We start from the raw sequence: 23,116 nt of genomic DNA on the forward strand, positions 1-23,116 counted from the left end.
CTGGCTACCTATGCTGGAGGCACCTACCTGGCTAACCTATACCAGGGGCAACTATACTGGCTTACCTATGCCTGGCTACCTATACTGGGGGGACCTATAGCTGGCTATAGGGATTTGGATATGTGTGTGCGTCGAGTGTTGCTGGGAGGGGGGCCCACATCCAGATTCCGCATCAGGGCCCAGAGGTTTGTAGCTACGCCACTGTGCAATAGGATAACGCAATGAGGCAAAATATGAAGGAACAGCAACCGCCAATGTTACCCAGACGGCGTTGTTTCGAACTACAAAGTTCTTCATCAATGGGATACAGCACATTATCGGCAACAGGAACAGAGCGGCAGCGGTGACGTTCTGATTATACTGCTGAATTGCGCCTTTTTTAAAGAGACTCTGTAACAAAATTTTGAGCCTTATTTCTTCTATCCCTTAAGTTTCTATATCTGTTCTAATGTGCTCTGGCATACTGCAGCCTTTTCTAGTTGCACTGTCTCTGTAATAAATCTTATCTTCTTTCCTCTGTCGGCTCTGTCGGGCTCAGGCTGGAATGTGTGGAATGTGCAGCACTGCTTGTGATAGGCAGAAGCTATACACACCCTCTCCAAGCTCTCCTCTCAGCCTATCACACTCTGGTTAGCAGCCATGTATTTTGTTTGTAAACACTGTCTAAAACTGGCAATTAACGTATATACTTGCATATAAGCCGACCCGCATATAAGCTGCCCCCCCCCCCCCCCCACACACACACACTTTTCACACACACACTTTTACCTAAAAAAAAACAGTAAAAAATGATTGACCCCCAAATAAGCCAGGGGTAGGAAATGCTGGCCGCCTTATTCCCCGAGTGTGTCCCAGTATAGCTAGTAAAGTGCCCAGTATAGCTAGTATAGTGCTCAGTATAGCTAGTATAGTGCCCAGTATAGCTAGTAAAGTGCCCCAGTGTAGCTAGTATAGTGCCCAGTATAGGTAGGTAGTGCCCCAGTATAGCTAGTAAAGTGCCCAGTATAGGTAGGTAGTGCCCAGTATAGCTAGTATAGTGCCCAGTATAGGGAGGTAGTGCCCCTGTATAGCTAGTATAGTGCCCAGTATAGCTAGTAAAGTGCCCCAGTATAGCTAGTATAGTGCCCAGTATAGCTAGTATAGTGCCCAGTATAGCTAGTAAAGAGCCCCAGTATAGCTAGTATAGTGCCCAGTATAGGTAGGTAGTGCCCCAGTATCGCTAGTATAGTGCCCCAGTATAGATAGTATAGTGCCCCAGTATAGCTAGTATAGTGCCTCAGTATAGCTAGTATAGTGCCCAGTATAGCTAGTAAAGTGCCCCAGTATAGCTAGTATAGTGCCCAGTATAGGTAGGTAGTGCCCCAGTATAGCTAGTATAGTGCCCAGTATCGCTAGTATAGTGCCCCAGTATAGATAGTAAAGCGCCCCAGTATAGCTAGTATAGTGCCCCAGTATAGCTAGTATAGTGCCCCAGTATAGCTAGTATAGTGCCCCAGTATAGCTAGTATAGTGCCCAGTATAGGTAGGTAGTGCCCCCCGCCTCCTCCCCGCGCCCGCCACTGCTTTTACCTTAGCCGGCGCCGTTTCTTCTATTCCCCTCTGGCTCCGTAATTCACAGCAGCGCTCTTCACGGCGGCTGCTGTGATGAGGCAGGAAGCAGTAGAGAGCGCGGCTTCCTGTAGCGGCGATTACTATGGGAACCGCTCTCTCTCTACTGCTGCATCCGCCGTGAATCCGCCCTCCCCCCCCCCCCCCCACACACACACACTTTTCACACACACACACACACACACACTTTTACCTAAAAAAAACAGTAAAAAATGATTGACCCCCAAATAAGCCGGGGGTAGGAAATGCTGGCCGCCTTATTCCCCTAGTGTGCCCCTGTATAGCTAGTAAAGTGCCCAGTATAGCTAGTATAGTGCCCAGTATAGCTAGTATAGTGCCCAGTATAGCTAGTAAAGTGCCCAGTATAGCTAGTATAGTGCCCAGTATAGGTAGGTAGTGCCCCAGTATAGCTAGTATAGTGCCCAGTATAGGTAGGTAGTGCCCAGTATAGCTAGTATAGTGCCCAGTATAGCTAGTAAAGTGCCCCAGCATAGCTAGTATAGTGCCCCAGTATAGCTAGTATAGTGCCCAGTATAGGTAGGTAGTGCCCCTGTATAGCTAGTATAGTGCCCAGTATAGCTAGTAAAGTGCCCCAGTATAGCTAGTATAGTGCCCAGTATAGCTAGTATAGTGCCCAGTATAGCTAGTAAAGTGCCCCAGTATAGCTAGTATAGTGCCCAGTATAGGTAGGTAGTGCCCCAGTATAGCTAGTATAGTGCCCCAGTATAGATAGTAAAGTGCCCCAGTATAGATAGTAAAGTGCCCCAGTATAGCTAGTATAGTGCCCCAGTATAGCTAGTATAGTGCCCAGTATAGCTAGTAAAGAGCCCCAGTATAGCTAGTATAGTGCCCAGTATAGGTAGGTAGTGCCCCAGTATAGCTAGTATAGTGCCCAGTATCGCTAGTATAGTGCCCCAGTATAGATAGTAAAGTGCCCCAGTATAGCTATTATAGTGCCCCAGTATAGCTAGCATAATGCCCAGTATAGGTAGGTAGTGCCCCCCGCCTCCTCCCTGCGGCCGCCACTGCTTTTACCTTAGCCGGCGCCGTTTCTTCTATTCCCCTCCGGCTCCGTAATTCACAGCAGTGCTCTTCACGGCGGCTGCTGTGATGAGGCAGGAAGCAGTAGAGAGCGCGGCTTCCTGTAGCCGCGGTTACTATGGGAACCGCTCTCTCTCTACTGCTGCATCCGCCGTGAAGAGCGCTGCTGTGAATTACGGAGCCGGAGTGGAACAGACGAAGTGGCGCCGGTTAAGGTAAAAGGAGTGGCGGCCGCGGGGGGGGGGGGGGGGGGGGGTGGTTTGGTGTGCGGATGGGGGGGGGCGCGGACCACATGATTCGCATACAAGCCGACCCCCCCAACTTTTGACCCACTTTTTGGGGGTCAAAAATTCGGCTTGTATGCGAGTATATACAGTACAAGCCAGGATTGCAGCAGGGAGTGGCAGAAACAGCACAGAGGGGCCCAGGAGAACATAATGAATAGAATGGTATGCTTTTTATTGTAAGAATTTTACAGTACAGATTCTCTTTAAAAGGCGAAAGCTGGATGGAGCTGTCATACCGGAGTCGGCCCTTTTGCGCAATCGTGTCAGATGACGCGTACGTCAAAACGCAATGCGCAGACGCCAACTTTCCCAGAGCTGGCGGGCAAAGGGGCTGGACAAAACAAACTTCCAACCCCAAGATGGCCGTCGCTCTGTATATGGGAATGGAAGGATGCTTAAAAACAAGAAGAGAATCGAGAGCCCAATATGGTGCAGTATTGTCAGGTAAAATGAAGAGTTCAATACAATTTTATGTATATATATACTCACAAACACGGGTTACCAATAGGCAACCACTTTAAATGCAGGTGGGGAGCATTAGGACCTGACCCCACTCAGGTTAAGAAGTCGCTCTCTGTAGATAGTAGATGGGGATGCACCCCTCCACCCAGGGTGGACTAGAAGATCAGCAAGGAGGCGCTCAAACTTTTTGCTTGACCCACTGAGTTGTGCTCCCATTTTTGCCTGAAGAAGCGGGGTCACGCCCGCGAAACGCGTTGCATTTGTGGAGTTGAATAAATTACTTGACAATTCTATTTTATTGAGACTCAAGTGAGTTTTCTTTTTTTGTAAGAGGGAGGTGAGTCCACCTTAATATCCCCCTCTCCTTTTAAGCGGTTTTTAAAACGTTTTACTCTACTCTGGCGCCTCTGTATACCGGGGAATGGAAGGGGCAGCACAACTTATGCAAAAGAAGTAAAGGCACAGAGGTGGGCTGGATGATTGGTTAACAGCCACCACATCGCAACATGGCTGCAATGTCAGCAAGGAGGTGGCGGAGTAATGTTTTGAGCTGGACGCATAGGAAGAGAGCTGTTCGGCCCCTTTAGGGTTTCTGAAGGTGAAAAAATGACCTCTAAAAAGTATGTGGTGTGACTGACCACTTTGTTCCATGGTACAAAGAAGAAAAACTTTATTTTCCATGATAAAATTATCTTCACACATGACAATGTACCATCTCATGCAGCAAGGATTACTTTTGCTTCATTGGCTGCTATTGGCATAAAATGAGAGAAACTCATGGTATTGCCCCTATCCTCCCCTGACCTTAATCCTGTTGAGAACCTTTGGAGCAACCTCAAGCAAAAGATCTATGAGAGAGGGAGGCAGTTTACATCCAAACAGCAGCTCTGGCAGGCTATTCTGACATCCTGCAAAAAAAATTCAAGCAGAAAGTCTCCAAAAACTCACAAGTTCAATGGATGCAAAAAAGCGGCAGGGGGCGCAACCAGGGAGAGAGAGCTGCCCAGTGACAGCTCTGGAGACCCTGCAGGAACGCACCTGGCGGGCATTTTGAATAGGGAATCCTTCTCCCTGTGTTTAGAGACAGAGGCCCATATGCAATTACATGTTTCACCTGAGTTATCTCCTAGGAGATAATTTTAATCTTCTCTTTAAACTAATTTTTCAGCATTTTACAAATGAAAAAATACCCAAAAGTTGGTGAAAAAGTACTCAAATTTATTTTGAGTATTTTCTTGCGTGCTGGTGGCTTGAAAGGAATTTTATGACAAGTTATGAAGATATCACCTAGGAGAAAACTCAGGAAAAAGAAAGAATTGCATATGGGCCAGAGACTCATTATTCAGAAGTAACTTTTAACGTCAAAGTAAAATAAATAAATAATAAATATAATTTATAAATGCTATTCTTAATTCTAAATCCGGAAACTTTTTGGAATTCTCCTTAAAGGACACCTGAGGTGACATGTGACATGATGAGATTGAAATGGGTATGTACAGTGCCAAGCACACAAATAAATATGCTGTGTTACTTTTTTCTTTCTCAGCCTGAAAGAGTTAAATATCAGGTATGCAAGTAACAGTTTCTGTATAGGTTGGGACCGGGTCAGACTATAGCATAACTCTCACTGATAAGTAATTACAGCTATAAAACACTTTTCTGTCTGTAAATGGCTTCTGAGAGCAGAAAAGAGATACAAAGGGCCAATAGTTCAGAGATTTGAGCTCTGGCATACTGGCAAACAATGAAACAGTAAAAACTTAAAAAATAGAATTTAAACATTAAATATAAAATAAAACTGAAGGATATCTAAAAAAGTCATTTTTTGGGAGAAGGAGGAGCGATACAATTTTTTATCTCATCAGTTTATTTTCACTTTGGATGTCCTTTAACCTCCCTGGCTGAGCTCGGGCTATGCCATGCAGGAGGAGATCTCAGCCCCTGGTGGGGCGATTTTCACCCTGTAAAGTGCTGTACGCGCTGCTAGCACTTTGCTAGCCGCGCGTACAGCTTGATCGCCGATCGCCCGCACGCAGCGGCGCAAGAGGCCCCCCCCCCCCCCGCCAGAGCCCTGCGCTGCCCGGACCAATGAGTTCCGGGCAGCGCTATGGGCTGGATCGGAGACGTCTGGCGTCAGGAAGTCGGCTGACGTCCATGACGTCATTCCGATCGTCGCCATGGCGACAGGAGAAGCCAAACAGGGGAGCGCGTTATATACGCGTTCCCCTGTTTGCTATTGTTGCGGGTGACGATCGAACTAGAGGGACACATGCGCCCTCTAGTGGAGTTTCATGTAGCTACCACTCTGGTAGCTTTACATGAAACATAAAAAAAAAAATAAAAAAAAATTGGATTTCTGCAATTTTTGCAGAAAAAATAAACCGCCAAGGAGGTTAAAGGACAACTGTAGGGAGTCTGCCATGTTTTTTTTTCCTTTTGTGCAATACCAGTTGCCTGGCTGTCCTGCTGATCCTCTGTCTCTAATACTTTTATACATAGAACAAGCATGCAGCATATCAGGTGTTTCTGACATTAATGTCAGAACTGACAAGATTAGCTGCATGCTTGTTTCTAGTGTTATTATTTTGATCAACAAAACTCAGTTTATTGAGGTCTCACAGGTCAAATACAACAGTAGAAGATAAGGGCTTCCATACACAAAATATAAAAATACATAGTAATCGGACAGATGCAAACAATGATCATCTTGGATTAACTACCTAACGACCGCATCACGTCAATGGGCATGAACGCGGTGGCAGCCCCAGGACCACCTAACGCCAATTGGCATCAGGTCCTGAAGCCGCATCACCTTCTCGGGGGCGGAGCTCCGCCCCATCTTCAGTCTCCGAGCGGCTATTGCCGCTCTGGAGACTGTTAGACAGCGTGACTGCCGTCTATTTACACAGTGCAGCACTGTGATCCCCCTGGGGGACAAGAGAGCGATCGGTTGTCATAGGCAGAAGCCTACGACAGCCGATCCCGTGATTGGCCGGCTGGGGGGAGGGAGGGGATTTCTTAGAAACAAAAAAAAGAAGCATTAGTAAAAAACCTTAAAAAAAGTCACGTAAATATTTATTTAAAAATAAATAAACACAAGGGGGGCGATCAGATCCCACCAACAGAGAGCTCTGTTGGTGGGGAGAAAAGGGGGGATCACTTGTGTGCTGTGTTGTGCGACCCTGCAGCTTGGCCTTAAAGCTGCAGTGGCCAATTACACAAAACACAGCCTGGTCTTTAGGGGGGTTTACCACTGTGGTCCTCAAGTGGTTAACATTAGAATTTCTAGATAAACCAATATGTGTCAAGATCTGATCTCTGACAAGATCAGGGTCTACATAATCATGTACCGCCAGCCAGTTGCACCATATTTTTTCAAACTTTCCAACAGCTCCCCTATGCATATAAATATTTTTTTCCACTTTTAAAGAAGCATTTACTTGCACTATCAACATATTTATGGTAGGAGGCTTGGGATTTTCCACATTTGAAGAATCAATTTTCTAGCCATGAATAACGCTCTTAAAATTGCAGTTCTAGTATGATCAGATATAGAGCCATCCTCAAACGCACCTAGCACACAGACCACAGCCGAACGTGGGATTTTTATATTAAAGTCTTGGTCTATAATGTTCAGAATGTCATCCCAGTACCTTCTAAGCTTAGGGCAGTTCCATGGCATATGGAGCAGGTCTCCGTGGTCTCTGGCACATCTAGAACAAACTGGCGAGGGAAGTTATCTGAATCTAAATAGACGTTTAGGCTTGTAATGAGACCTATGAATTATCTGGAGCTGTGTAAACTTTTGGGTTGCATTTACTGATAGCAAAGGTATAGCCTGTAGAGCCTCCAACCAATCTTGATCCGAAAGATTCGGAATGTCCTGACTCCACATATCCCTACACTTCAGAGGAAATTTCCGGTGGAAATCATCAAGTAGCATAATATAACCTTGGGAAATAAGACCTTGTTTAGTTGTTGCTTGAGCCACCATATTAACCACTTTACCCCCGCGCGTACGTATTTCTCCGCCCCTTTTTCCATCCTTTAAAAACCAGGGACGGAGAAACACGTACTTTCCGCGTTCCCGACGCTGTCCGCGCTCCCGCTCGTAAACACGCGGCCCGCCGCTAGTAAAACCGCCGCCGCCCGCTCGCCCGGAGATCAATGAACGGGAAAATCCATTCCCGTTCGTTGATCTAAGCCCCACAATGACCCGCTGCTCTCCTATGGGCAGCGCGATCATTGTGAGAAGAAACTCACGTGTCCAGCCTCCTTATTCTTCCTCCAAGCTTCCGGAAGGAGGCTTGGAGGTCGCAATAAAGCAAAAAGTTACTGTGGCCATCTTGTGGCCAAATAGTAAACTACACCCTACACATTTTTCACATACAAATAAATGACTTTTACACACAAAATTAACTCATTACCTCCCACACTCCCCATTTTTTTTTTTTTTGTAATTAAAAAAAAATTCAAAAATTTACAATTAAAAAAAATACATAATTAGTTACCTTAGGGACTGAACTTTTTAAATATTTAAGTCAAGAGGGTATAACACTGTTACTTTATAAACTATGGGCTTGTAATTAGGGATGGACGCAAAACTGAAAAAAATGCACCTTTATTTCCAAATGAAATATTGGCGCCAAACATTGTGATAGGGACATAATTTAAACGGTTTTATAACCGGGACAAAAGGGCACATACATTTCATGGGTTTTAATTACAGTAGCATGCATTATTTAAAAACTATAATGGACGAAAACTGAAAAATAATTTTTTTTCCCCCACATTTTTCCTATTTTCCCATTAAAACACATTTAGAAAAAAATAATTCTTGGCATAATGTCCCACCTAAAGAAAGCCTAATTGGTGGCGGAAAAAACAAGATATAGTTCATTTCATTGCGATAAGTAATGATAAAGTTATAGACGAATGAATGGAAGGAGCGCTGAAAGGTGAAAATTGCTCTGGTGGTCAGGGGGTAAAACCCCTCAGTGGTGAAGTGGTTAAATACTGGGGATGATTGAAAGCTAAACTTGTATGTCTCTGCCTGTTTCTTAATTGCATGTTTAAATCATAAATATTGAAACTGGAGAGCGCCCTTAGGAACAGAATGAAGCGTTTGTGCTATTGAATTTAGGGGCACAAGGCCATTCCCCACCCCATACCATTGACAATCTATCCACCCCCAGATCTTCCCATATTTGACCAAAATCTAATCCACCCAGTTCCAGCAGCACATAATTTCGCCAAACCGGGGTGTATGTTGTGAATCCAGTAACCTGTTGCAAGAACCTAACTTTATGCCACACTTTCTGCATAAGAGTAATTGTCAGCATTTTGAATTGTTAAGTGTTAGCTCTACCTCCCTCTAATGCTTCATAAATTGTTTTAGAGCCCAGCCAATAGTTTAATAAATTCCTAGTTGATTCTGCCAAATCTTCTTGTTCCCATCCTCCTAAATGCTGCATCTGGGCTGAAAGAAAATATATGCATGCATTGGGAACTGCTAGCCCACACCCATCTTTAGGATATTGCAAAATTTCAAGTTTAATTCGGGGCTGTTTCTTGTTCCATATTAACCTCCCCGGCGTTCTATTGAGATCGCCAGGGAGGCTGCGGGAGGGTTTTTTTTTAATTAAAAAAAAACTATTTCATGCAGCCAACTGAAAGTTGGCTGCATGAAAGCCCAATAGAGGGCGCTCCGGAGGCGTTCTTCCGATCGCCTCCGGCGCCCAGAATAAACAAGGAAGGCCGCAATGAGCAGCCTTCCTTGTTTGGCTTTCCTCGTCGCCATGGCGACGAGCGGAGTGACGTCATGGATGTCAGCCGACGTCCTGACGTCAGCCGCCTCCGATCCAGCCCTTAGCGCTGGCCGGAACTGATTGGTCCGGCTGCGCAGGGCTCGGGCGGCTGGGGGGACCCTCTTTCGCCGCTGCTCGCGGCGGATCGCAGCAGAGCGGCGGCGATCAGGCAGCACACGCGGCTGGCAAAGTGCCGGCTGCGTGTGCTGCTTTTTATTTGAGGAAAATCGGCCCAGCAGGGCCTGAGCGGCAGCCTCCGGCGGTGATGGACGAGCTGAGCTCGTCCATACCACTCAGGAGGTTAAGTCTCTAAACATCTTGTCAAATATTTTGAATAACTTTTTGGGTAACCATACAGGAGTATTGTGTAGAAAGTACAGAATGTGGGGCATTAAACTAATTTTTATAAGATTTACTCTGGCCAGTGGCCACCAATGATAAAGATAGCTTCAGCCATGCCTTGATTTTGGATCTAGATCTATCCAAGAGAGGGCCAATATTTAATTGCTCAAATTGGGTGGAATCCCTGGAAACAACTATCCCCAGGTACTTAAAAGACTCCACTACTTTTAATTTGGAATTCGCTACCATGGGAGGTATTACGAAAGGGTCTACTGGCATTATACAGGACTTGTCCCAGTTCACTGAAAGACTGGAGTACTCTTTGAATTTTTGAAGTAATTTAATGTTAGCTGCTAATGGTTTCTAGTGTTATTCACACACTATTGCATCCAAATAGATCAGCAGGGCTGCCAGGCAACTGGTATTGCTTAAAGCGGATCCGAGATGAAAAACTATAACAAGTAACTTGTCTATATATCGTATCTAATATTTAGGTAGTTTACACAGCAAATCTAGCCGCAAACAGCTTCAATAGAATATGATTATTTCTTCCTGTGATATGACAGCAGCCATGTTGTTTGTAAACATTACACAGAGGCAGGCTTATCTGTATCTTGAGCACTCAGCCTGTGAAAAAAACCTATTCCCCCTCCTCCTCCCTCCTCCCCTCTGCTTCTGAAATCTCTGGCTAGTAATACCTCACCCTCCTCCTGCCCAGACTGAGCTCCCATGAGCCCTTGCTACTGCCAAGGCTCTCTGAAAACCTGTGGGCATGGCTTGTTTAGTTTATAAGAAATTAGAGTATTAAAACAAAAACAAAAAAATATTTGGCTTGAGGAATGCCCTATAAACAACAGGAAAGGATCACAATTATGAAATTAGTAAAAGTTAATCTCGGATCCACTTCAAGGGGGAATAAATATGGCAGCCTCTATATACCTCTCGCTACAGTTGTCCTTTAAATATAAACTCCTGTTATTGTCTCCTCTGCTCCAATTGATTAGCTACAACATTATTTATCCAAAGTGCAATGCTTGTTTATAATTGAAAGAGTTAGTAGGCTATTCTGTTATCTCTAAATGTTGGATATGAGACTTGAGAGTTTCTGTGTGCTGCAGAAAACAGCAGTGCAATGCTTACAGATTGACCTGGATATTATGCTATTATGCAAGATGGCTGCTTCTGCATAAGCTGGATGTGAAAAGAAATAGGAAATTGTGATTTTCACAGAGGTTATACACTTTGAGCCAAAACCAGGTAGGATAAGTATGTAGTAAATACAATTGTTACGGGACACATTTTTAATTGTTTGCCACACTGTAGTTCGACTTTAAAGTCTGGTTCACAATGGAAGCATTAATTATACCAGCGGTAACTAGAAACATTTCAAGAACTGATTGTTGACTGGCACTGACAGGTACTTGCTTGTTATTTTATTTTGATGGTTAAAGAAGCCGACCTGAACTCAGAACTCTGTGATTAGAAACAGATGAGGGGGAATTAGCTGGCTAAACTCTCTAAATACATACAGGGTGCATTTCTCTATGTTTTCCTAAGAGTACAGGTCCACTTTAAAGAGGACCTGAACTCAGAACCTCTCTGCTCTAAAAGATATACAACAGCATAATAACCTTTAAACAAAAAAAAATATTTGTTGCAGCTGATACAAATCCTACAATAAATCTGCACTGTTCCTACTTCCTGCTTTCATGGAAGCAGACATATTGTTAACATCCTGTGCTTTCAAAAGAGCATATCTGCCATGACAGTCGGGTGACATGGGGAGAGATCAAATTACAATTTGTGATTAGTCACAGATGAGCGGAAATTAGACAGGCTAAGCTCTCTAAATACATACAGGGTGCATTTCTCTCTGTTTTCCTTCTGTCCTGTGCAAGAGTTCATGTCCACTTTAAGGTTAGGCATCAGGAAGCGGCTTTGAGCCGGGGAAGGAGGTGAAGGTTAGGCATCAGGAAGGGGGTTTACGCTGGGAAAAATGGTTAAGGTTAATCATGAGAAAGGGGAGGTTATGATTAGGCATTGGAGGGGAGGGGTTGAGGGTTCTGCATGAGAATAGGATTAATTTAACCACTTGAGGACCGTGGGCTTACACCCCCCCTAGTGACCAGGCTATTTTTTTAATTTAGGCCACTGCAGCTTTAAGGCCTTGCTGCATGGCCATACAACTCAGCACACAAGTGATTCCCCCCTTTTCTGCCCACCAACAGGGCTTTCTGTTGGTGGGCTGTGATCCCTGCTTGGATGTTTATTTATCTTTTTATAAATATATATATATATATATATATATATATATATATATATATATATTAATAAATATTGCAAATTTTTTTTTTTATTACTCGCCAGCCCTCCCTCCTCTCCCCTCACCAGCCATTCAGCGTGATCGGCTGTCATAGGCATCCCCCGTGCTTCCCAGGGGAACAGCCGTGTCACACGGCTGTCCCCAGTACATCGCTGCCATAGATCACAGCGCTGTACCATTCGCCGTCTAACAGTCTCCTAGCAGCCATTGCCGCTGGGAGACTGATGACGTCATTCAAGCTGAGATGCACGTGCATCGGCGCGCACAATCTCCTGCAAATCCCCACCCCAGGACTTGATGCCAATTGGCATCCTAAGAGGGTTAAGTTGTCGTAAAATATCAGCAATATTAAACAATATTTTACTAATGAAAAAATTAACACTCTAAAATAGTCTATTATCCGTAAAGGTTACCGATATTCTACTATCAGCTATCTCGCGGCACCCACATTTCCTGGTGCCTTTATTTTGCGTACGCGTTTTACCGCCCCCTAAATTTTGGCTCAGAACACTCTTTACTGATTCTCGTTTAATATACTGCAAAGTCAAACAAGAAAGCCAGCCATCACCGTACCCTGCAATACGATGTTATTAAAACCTGCATTTCAAAGAAAGTCTCATTTACGCTGCCTGCCGTCAATTTTCCTACCATTCCAGGCTGCCGCGCACTTCGGAGCGGTGTTAAAAATAAATAATACAAAATTGGAAAATAAAATAAAAACGCAAGTGTGCTGGAGAAAGACTTAAAGGAAAAAAAATGAATAAGAACGGCGCAATTCAGCTCAGACAATTCATTTCAAACTCATTAGACTGAATTAGACGGCAGAAGGAATGTTTAAACCTGTGTTTGTTCACAGACTGCCTCCGAACATTGATTATTTCAAAGGGTTCACACACAATTAGAGCAAGATAAATGAGCGGGAACCACATGATTGATTCATACCTCCTTAAAAATGAATGTGCCACAGCCGCTTATGCTAAATTGATATTTATATAACTCCTTTTGAAGACAAAATTAAATTTCCTTAAAAAGGTTATAATAAAGGGGATGAGAATTTCTCAGCCGCTGTACCTCTATGTTAATAAATCCGAGAAAGAAAAAAGAGAAAAGGGAAAAAAAACTACATTTTAAGGGAAAAAAACTTTTTCTGAAGTGCTTTTAAAGTGATTGATGGACTTCTAAGCCTTAATTACTAAATGTGCTTATCTAGATACCCTTTCTTCTATTGATCCCTCCACGTCTTCTGATGAAAAGCACATAATTCATGGCTTTCTTGATGTTTAGCAAAGGATGGAATTATTTATAAATGAAATCCAAATGATCCAGTCTGCTGAGTTTAAAAGCGATTTAATCCGCCTTGAACTTCTTCTTGTGTCAGGAAAAAAATGGCTGCAGGAACGCCATCTTTGAAGCCAGACTTGGGCAAAGGCTGGTTGTGGTTTGTGTGGAGGCTTAGAGATGGCCCGAACCTCCGATTTTTGGTTCGCAAACCGGGTTTGCGAACCTCCCGCGAAAGTTCGGTTCGCATGAACTTTCGCGAACCGCAATAGACTTCAATGGGGAGGTGAACTTTGAAAACTAGAAAAATGTATGCTGGCCACAAAAGTGATGGAAAAGATGTTTCAAGAGGTCTAACACCTGGAGGGGGGCATGGCGGAGTGGGATAGACGCCAAAAGTCCCAGGGAAAAATCTGGATTGGACGCAAAGCAGCGTTTTAAGGGCAGAAATCACATTGAATGCTAAATTGCAGGCCTAAAGTGCTTTAAAACATCTTGCATGTGTATATGTTACGGCCAGAACCCGAAGTGTGGCCACTTCTAGTTCTGGGCGGCCACTTCGGGTTCTGGCCGGCCAATGCGCGAAGTGGCCGCAGCGCAGCGGCCAATGTTAGAAATGAAATGTTTCCTTTTAATATGAATGTAGTTTTCCTGGCCGTCTCTGGCCAAATGTAGCAAAAAAAAAAACAGTTCGTTCATTGAATGAAATGAAGCCGCCCGACTTCTGCTCCGCCTCCTCTCCTCCGCCCCTGCCTCTCCCTGTCTCTCTCTATCTTCTTCGGGCAGCCGGCGGGGACACGCGTGTCCCCGAGAGTTGTTCGTGGCACCAGGAAAGCAGAGCGGGGAGGCTGCAGACATTGCTTCTGCCAGCCCCCGCTCTGCAGGGACGAACGACAGGTTTGCCTGCCGCGACGAACGACTCTGGAGGGGACACGCATGTCCCCCGCTGCCAGTGTCGGGGAGAAGAGAGAGAGAGAGAGAGAGGCAGGGGCGGAGGAGAGGAGGCGGAGCAGAAGCCGGGGGCTTCATCTCATTCAATGAACAAACTGGTTTTTTTTTGCTACATTTGGCCAGAGACGGCCAGGAAAACTACATTCATATTAAAAGGAAACATTCCATTTCTAACATTGGCCGCTGCGCTGCGGCCACTTCGCGCATTGGCCGGCCAGAACCCGAAGTGGCCAGCCAGAACTAGAAGTGGCCACAGACAGACATGCGTATCTGAGGTAGTGCAGACCGAAAAATGACAAAATATGTTCCTGTATTATCCTTAACATCATCAGCACCCCAATATATCACCACAACCTTCAAAATGATGTGCCTGACCTACAAATCTGTACGCAAGACCTGCCTGACCTACATCTTTGAATTCATCCACAGACATACACCCAGCTGCCCCCTCCGATACTCCAATGACCTGCAACTGACCGCCCGCACATCTCAGGCTCGCCACATCATTTAACACCTTCAAGCAAACCCATTAAACACACCTCTTACAGACAGTCCCCCCTCTGCATCAATGCCATAACTCGCTCTGCCAAACTCCAATTATGCAACTCATACCTAGTGTGTCCCTACCCACTCCCTTTAACTTGTAAGCCTCTGGCAGGGTCCTCCTGCCTAATTTATTCAACTTGATCATGCATCCCTTACCTGGGTACCATTCTTGTGGACTGACTTGGACTGGAAGTACAGTATGTGCTCTCTCCATATGCTTTTGGAGAAGCCCAACTTGTCCTGGCAGCTGCTCATCTTTGTCATCTCTTGTGGATGAAGGCAATAGCGCATGCACCCATCAACTCCCCCCTTTGGCACAGACTGTAGACAAAATGTGCACATTAACCTTCTGCTATCTTAAAGAGAATCTGTATTGTTAAAATCGCTCAAAAGTAAACATACCAGTGCGTTAGGGGACATCTCCTATTACCCTCTGTCACAATTTCGCAGCTCCTCGCCGCATTAAAAGTGGTTAAAAACAGTTTGAAAAAGTTTGTTTGTAAACAAACAAAATGGCCACCAAAAACAGGAAGTAGGTTGATGTACAGTATGTCCACACATAGAAAATACATCCATACATAAGCAGGCTGTATACAGCATTCCTTTTGAATCTCAAGAGATCATTTGTGTGTTTCTTTCCCCCATGCACTGAAGTTTCAGGCTGCTCTTTTCTTCCTGCAAACAGCTTTGCCCTTGTTTGTAATTCCTCAGTATGTGAAAGCCCAGCCAGCTCAGAGGACGATTTATCCAGCTGATTAGAGCAGCTTCTCTCTTCTCTCTTATCTAAATAATACACAGGCAGTGTGCATAGAGGGGCCAGGAAGGGTGAGTTCATAGCAGAACCACAACACTGAAGAACTTGGCAGCCTTCCAGACACAGGCCGACAAGTCTGATAGGGGAAAGATACATTGATTTATTACAGAAACTGTCATAGTAGAAAGTGCTGCAGTAAGCCAGAACACATTAGAATAGCTTTTGGAACATGTAGGATGATAAAAAACAGGATGCAATTTTTGTTACGGAGTCTCTTTAAAGCAGATGTGACATTGCAGAGGATCATCACTGAGGCTTCTGGATTTCAGAATGGCAGTTGTCAGAGGGGGTGTAGATGGCTTGTCACTCAACTACCCCAACCCTCACATTTCCTGTAAGAAGGCGGTGTGGCTAGTTGATGGAGAAATATCAGGACAGCACTGTACCAACCTTGTAGCTGGGAGGACCAAGGCTGCCCTAGTGGATTGTTGAGCCAAGGGACCTCCAGATTTGAAGAGTACGTTGGTATTTCTAAGTCAGGATTGTGTTTTTAAGCATATGCACAAAGTTTTTTTCAACACACTTTTTTCCTTTATTAACAGTTTACTACTGGCCTTTAACTGTCTACATGTTTGCATGCCAGGCGCGGCCTAGTTAGATTGAACAGAAGTATATTATGGAGAAAAGAAAATACGTGCACCTTCCGTCCTCTGCAGTCGTGTTTATTTCAGCAGTGATGAATCCATCGCATAGGATCCTTACAGTGGTCTTAGTGGTGACAAACCAGCTGATGAGGCAGTGGTGGTGGAGGAGGTGGGTGGCGGATCAGAACGGCGGGGAGCGACGGCCGTTTCGTGTCACACAGACACTTGGTCACGCTGCGTTCATCAGCTGGTTTGTCACCACTAAGACCACTGTAAGGATCCTATGCGATAGATTCATCACTGCTGAAATAAACACGACTACAGAGGACGGAAGGTGCACGTATTTTCTTTTCTCCATAATATACAGATTGGTTTCTTTTCTTTCTACTCTACAGCGGAGCACACGTCCCAATATGTGAAAAGCAGCAAGGACCCGGCCAGAGGTGGTGAGAGTGTTTATGCTTTTTTATCCCTTCCACTGCACACTTGAATAGGAGTGCCGCACTTCATATATCCATTCTAGCAATACAGCCTGAACAGTAGTTAGTGAGCTGTCAAAGATGGGAGATGGAAGAGCTCACCAACCAATCTTTTCCTGTAAACACAGAGCTGATAAACTCACCCCGCCCACTCCTCCATGCCAACTCCTTGTGGCCACTATGACAGCACTACAGATCTGCAAAGTCTCATCAGAAGTTCCACCTTGATCAATGTGTAATAAATCTTCTTGTTGCAGACCGTGGGGAAACTGCTGAGCAGTGCTGGTCACAAAGAGTTCTTCTAAGCAGGGCTGTTTCTTGGGCAGTGTGGGCAGGGCGACCGCCCTGGGCGCAGACCGCCAAGAAGAAGAAGGGGGCGCAGGCAGAATGACATAACCGCTAGGGAGCTGGTGACGCACGGTGCAGCCGAATGAAAGAAGAAGATTACCAGCTCGATCACCTTCATTGACTCTTTCTGGACTGCCTGCGTCAGACGTCAAGTCATCATCACGTCATCACTGCGTGATGACACTTGATGTCCTGTGGCGGTACTGCAGGGTTATCAGGGCGCAGCGCCCATGGGGGAGTCGGCTTTCCGGGCTCTCTTCGCCTGTGTGTTTTCCCTGTCCCTGCTTCCTCCTGGATGAGCGGCTGGTTACTAGTAAGTAGGCAGATCTACTTGTGACCTGTGGTTGTGTGACTGTCCCTAAAGAGTAAGGGTTCGCCAGTCGATGGGGGTGGCGGGGAAGGGGGGGGGATTTTTACACCCTCGCCCTGGGTGCAATTTAACCTAGAAACTGCCCTGCTTCTAAGCAGTAGGCAGAAGAGGGACAAGAAAAAAAGTAAACTGGCAACTGAAAATATCATACTTTTTACCCTGTCTTGCTTCCTTATACACTACAGTTTTTTTAATTACATTATTTTTTTTAGAAAGTAGCAAAACTGTAACAGAGCCATCCAGAAATGATTGCAGAAAATTATGGCACATAACTCCACTTCTTTATGCGATCCAACTTATTTTGTGTGCGTAAAAATGGCTTTCCCCAAAATTAATTTACCCAATGAACATTCACATAATTGTTATCGAAGTTTGCGCAGCTCATTTCAGATCTGCGACTGCCTGTGCTGAGTGCAATCAATACCAATAAAAACTCTAAATTGAATATTCTGCCCCTGAAAAACATTAGTATGGATTTCATTCCATGTTACTTGACTAGCGCTAACTAAATAAATATAATTACATTTTTATTACTTTTGTGTTACAGATCTATGGCTAAAACAAGTTTAGTTTTTTTTATATATTTTTTTTTTTTTTGGTTTTGAGAAATGGCAATGAGATGATAGTGTGATAATATATTTCTTAGCAGTGTCAAAACGAATCATCTTCCCAACCAGCTTACTGTTTAGCTTCTATTTATTACTAATACGCTCCAAAGTGACACAGAAGACAGTTAATCTGCCCCAGTGCTTGGGGGTTTCATTCCTGGATTGCTGTGTACAGTATATACAAAAAAAAAAGAAAAAAAAATATATATACACACACACACACACATATATATATGTATGTATATATATACTGTATATTTGAATTATGCACATTCCATGGTTTCCGTACAAAGTAAGAAACAAGTGTGGTATGACACTGATCACAGATGACAGCTTATCTACCTCAATGCTTGGAGTTCCATTCCTGGATTGCTGTTCATACCATTTCCATTTTACAACAAAACGTGCCAAAAAAAGAATAACATATCGTAAATGAATATATATATATATATATATATATATATATATATATATATATATATATATATATATATATATATAGTATATTTCGTCGTATAAGACGACTGGGCGTATAAGACGACCCCCCCACTTTTCCAGTTAAAATATAGAGTTTGTAATATACTCGCTGTATAAGACTACCCCTCTTCCAACGTGCACCAAATAAAAATAAAAATAAAAAAATCATGTACTGGTGCTGTGTATAAACAGATACTGGTGCTGTACTGTATGTGTTACCCGGTATATAACAGTATATAGTCAATTGACTTGTTGCATTGGTCAACTCTCCTTAAGTAGACTGGTCAGCTCTCCTTGTCTACCTGTTTATCAGAGCGGTAGGGAAGAATAGATTGCGCTCCCTCAGCAGGGAGATCTGAGAGGCGGTAACAGAATAGGGCGTATCACCTCGCATCAATGACACCCGGCGTATAAGACAACCCCTGACTTTTCAGAAGATTTTCAAGGGTTAAAAAGTAGTCTTATACTATCTGCACAGAGTTTGTACGTTCTCCCCGTCTCTGCATGGGTTTCCTCCAGGCACTCTGTTTTTCTCCCACATACCCAAAATATACACATAAGTTAATTGCCCCCCCCCCCCAAATTGGCCTTGGCCCTAGATCAGGATACATACACTGCATGATACATACATAGACATAGGACTATGGTAGGGACTAGATTGTGAGCTCCTCTAAGTGACAGGACAATGCACTCTGTGCAGCGCTGCTTAATTTGTCAGCATAAATACTAAATAACACACACACACACAGTGACACACACACAGTGACACACACACACACACACAGTGACACACACACACACACACACACACACACACACACAGTGACACACACACACACGCGCACAGTCACACACACACACACACACAGTCACACACACACACACACACACGCACACACACACGCACAGTCTCACACACAGTCACACACACACACACACACACACACACAGTCACACACACACACACACACACACACACACACACACACACACACACACACACACACACACACACACACACACACACACACACACACACACACACACACAGTCACACACACACAGTCACACACACACAGCCACACACACACACCCACACACACAGTCACACACACACAGTCACACACACACACCCACACACACCCACAGTCACACACACACAGTCACACACACACACACACACACACACACACACACACACACACACACACACACACACACACACACACACACACACACACAGTCACACAGACACACACACACAGTCACACAGACACACACACACACAGTCACACAGACACACACACACAGTCACACACACACACACACACACACATACAGACACACACACACACACACACACACACACACACGCATACATACACACACACACATACATACACACACACACACACACACACACACACACACACACACACACACACACACACACACACACACACACACACACACACACACACACATTGAATTACACAGCGCAAGGTTAGGAGTCACAGGTTATATACACTGTATGCATTCCATGAGGCTTATTATAGAAAGCACACTCATACACAACGGCTATAATGACTCCAATCACTCTCTAAGGCGGCAGTGATTCAAAAAAAGAAAATTAAATAAATAAAAATCTAGTTATACCGGATTGTGAGCTCATTATATATTTTCAGTGGCGACTTTCGGCAGTATTTGCAGTGAATGTTATTAATCAGCCTCCAGTAAAGAATATTTCTAAATAAATGTATACTAGGGCTTTTATTTATGTATTTTCTTTAGATAAAGACATGAAGATGATCAGACCATTCTACTGCCTTTATTAAAATGACTTTACAAACCACAGAGCCTGATATACAAAGACGTCTCTGGGTCAGATCAACATGGAATGTAAATGATCTCGCAGCATTGCCCTGGATTTATTAGTCATCATCAATAATGGGTGTCTACCGGTAGGAAAGCTAAGGACTCACTGCCATAGCTAGTGGAGCTGCCACGTGTAGTTCTCCAGAGGAAAGATGAGCAAAGCTGTCCTTTGGCTTTCTCTCGGTCACCAGGTGGTTCTGGGTCAACATGAGCTGTCTGGGTATTCTTCCTTAGTAGACAACCTCTCCACAATCTCTCACTTCTTGTGTACATCTCCTCACTAGATTCCAGATATCAACCCAACCACAATCTTAGATCTGCACATGACCTTCTATTATCCCCCTCTAGAATCACCTCCTCACATTAACGTATACAAGATTTCTCATGTGCTTCCCCCCTCCTCTGGAATCCTCTGCCACAACACACAACACAGTCACTCTCCAACCTTTTATATCTTTAAAGAGAACTTAAACTGAGAGGGATATGGATGTTTCCTTTTAAACAGTACCAGTTGCTTGTCAGTCATGCTGATTTTTTGATTGCAGAAGTGGCTGAATCACACACCTGAAAAAAGCATGCAGCTAATCCAGTCTGACTTCAGTCAGAGCACCTGATCTGCATGCTTGTTCAGGGGCTGTGGCTAAAAGTATTAGAGATACAGGATCAGCAGGTTCACCTGTTGACCTCTGGCCAAGTTGTACTCCTACCAGATAACCTAAAACACACTACATCTAGGTATGACTAATGTATACCACCCGCCTCTTGCCCCCCCCCCCCCCCCTATTCCTTTAGAATGTAAGCTCGTAAGCGCTGGGCTCTCTCACCCTTTTGTTTTGGATTTTGTTACACATTTATTGATACCAATTATGTCACTGTAATTCTGTACTTTGGACCGATTCTGTATCTTTTTTTTTCCAAAGTGTTTTATTTCTTTTTCGAAAACAACATTAATCCACATACGGTAAGACAACAATATGATAAACTGGCAATGCCACATGCATTGGTTGAGCTAAAGTGGTAGCATATCCCTTCCCCAACCCCTCCCTCCTCCCCCCAATTTCCACCCCTCACCCCAACCACTCTCTGATCAAACTATCTATTGATACTCCATCTACTTCTTCCACTGCCGTTGAAGGCAGCATCTGTCCATCTTAGGTTTACAGACCAAAGTCCAAGGGGCCCAAAGTGCCTGCTATATGTGCTTTAAGATACCATGTGGTATATTTAAAGGGAGTCGCTATACTGTTTAATTCCTCTGGAATGAAGGAGTCCAATAAGTAAGACTTCCACTTTTTAAATATTTTTTTGTACCTTTTTCTTTATTCATAGTGGCATCTAATTTCTCCAACAGCATAAGGTGTCTTAGTAAAGAGGAAAAGGATAGTCACCGCTCAGCTGCACTGTGGTAGAGGGTGCAGGACCATAGGCAGCGGGCCTATACACTGGAACAATATTCAAAAAAAGGTGGTCCGCAACCAAGGCTCTCCACAAGCAGTAATGTCTTTATTTGGGACTTATCCCCACAGCAAAAACAAGTACAAAAGCTGAGGTGTCTTAGTTCTTCCTTCAAGTCCCATACTAACGGTGGTGTAGGGTAGATCCATCTGTTGTATATGGACTTTCTGGCGGCAATGATCCCTACATGTTGCAAGTCAGACATCCTGGTTCTAGTGTGCTCTTTCAGGGTGGCATTAAAAAGAAGAATTATGTGGTCCTTTGGAATGGAAGAGTGGCCTAGTTTATTCACATATCGTAGTACCTTTTCCCAGAAGGATTGGATCACTGGGCATTCCCATATGCAGTGAAACATGTTTGCTTGTATTAGGCCGCATTTTGGACAATGATTGGTATACCCTGGTTTAGGTACCTGGTATTGTATGTTGAAAGCATGCTTTGCTTGATAGATCATGAGTAAGTGTGATTCCCTCCAAGTTTCACTAACAATCAATTGCCTAACTCTAGTATTTCCTTCCAGAATCCTAAGTTCTAGGTTTTGTTCCACAAAATATTTATTCCATGAGGTCATATTCCGTACAGCTAGTTTCTGTGCCCCCAGATCTGCTAATTCTTTCTGTATTTCTGATAGAGATTTTCTTTCTCCTCTTGGTCCTAAACATTTGTCAAATGGGAGAATTTTGGCTATAGCCGTTATATCTCTTAGTCTTGCTTTCACATAGGATTTGACTTGCCCAAATGCTAAAAAATCAGATTTTGGAATGCCATATTGCCTTACCACCTCAATGAATGTCAGCCATTTGTGAGTTGTTAAATTTAGTAGATTTCCTAATTTAGTGATGCCCTTCTCTGCCCAGTTAGTATAATTTGCCTGTATTATTGTAATCCTGGGTTCCCTTCAAAATATTTGGATATTCTCCAAGGGAGTCCAAAGAGTTTTCTCACTTCCCTCCAGGCTATTGATGTATCTCTGAATAGTATATTATGTCTCGATTCTGTATCTTGTATCAACTATGTATTTTGTATACTGGTGTACACCATTGTCTGTATTATTTTGTACCCCATGTTTGTTTCTTACTTTGTACAGCACCACGGAATATGTTGGCGCTTTATAAATCAATAATAATAATAATAATAATAGTACTGGTCCAAGCAGCACTAGGCCATAGGGCTATATCAATCCCTTCTATGCACTGATGAAGACCAATAAGTCCAAAACAGGCTGTCTGCATGTTGGGTTGATGTGGTTCTGTAAAATGTATTAGCTACATGCTCACTATACACCAGCATTGATGTAAGCCTGGCTTCAGGGGCATAAAGAAATGATTTGCAAATGCAGTGATGCATCATGGGAAACCACAGTTGCCCACTTACAGTTGAATTATCACAAATACCTTCTGTTTCAAGAAGACACGATTATATTTAGCATTGCTTTTTAACAGAGGGCTTTTTGGTCTCTTT

The sequence above is a fragment of the Hyperolius riggenbachi genome, chromosome 10 (genome assembly GCF_040937935.1).
Source record: "Hyperolius riggenbachi isolate aHypRig1 chromosome 10, aHypRig1.pri, whole genome shotgun sequence".
Lineage (NCBI taxonomy): Eukaryota > Metazoa > Chordata > Amphibia > Anura > Hyperoliidae > Hyperolius > Hyperolius riggenbachi.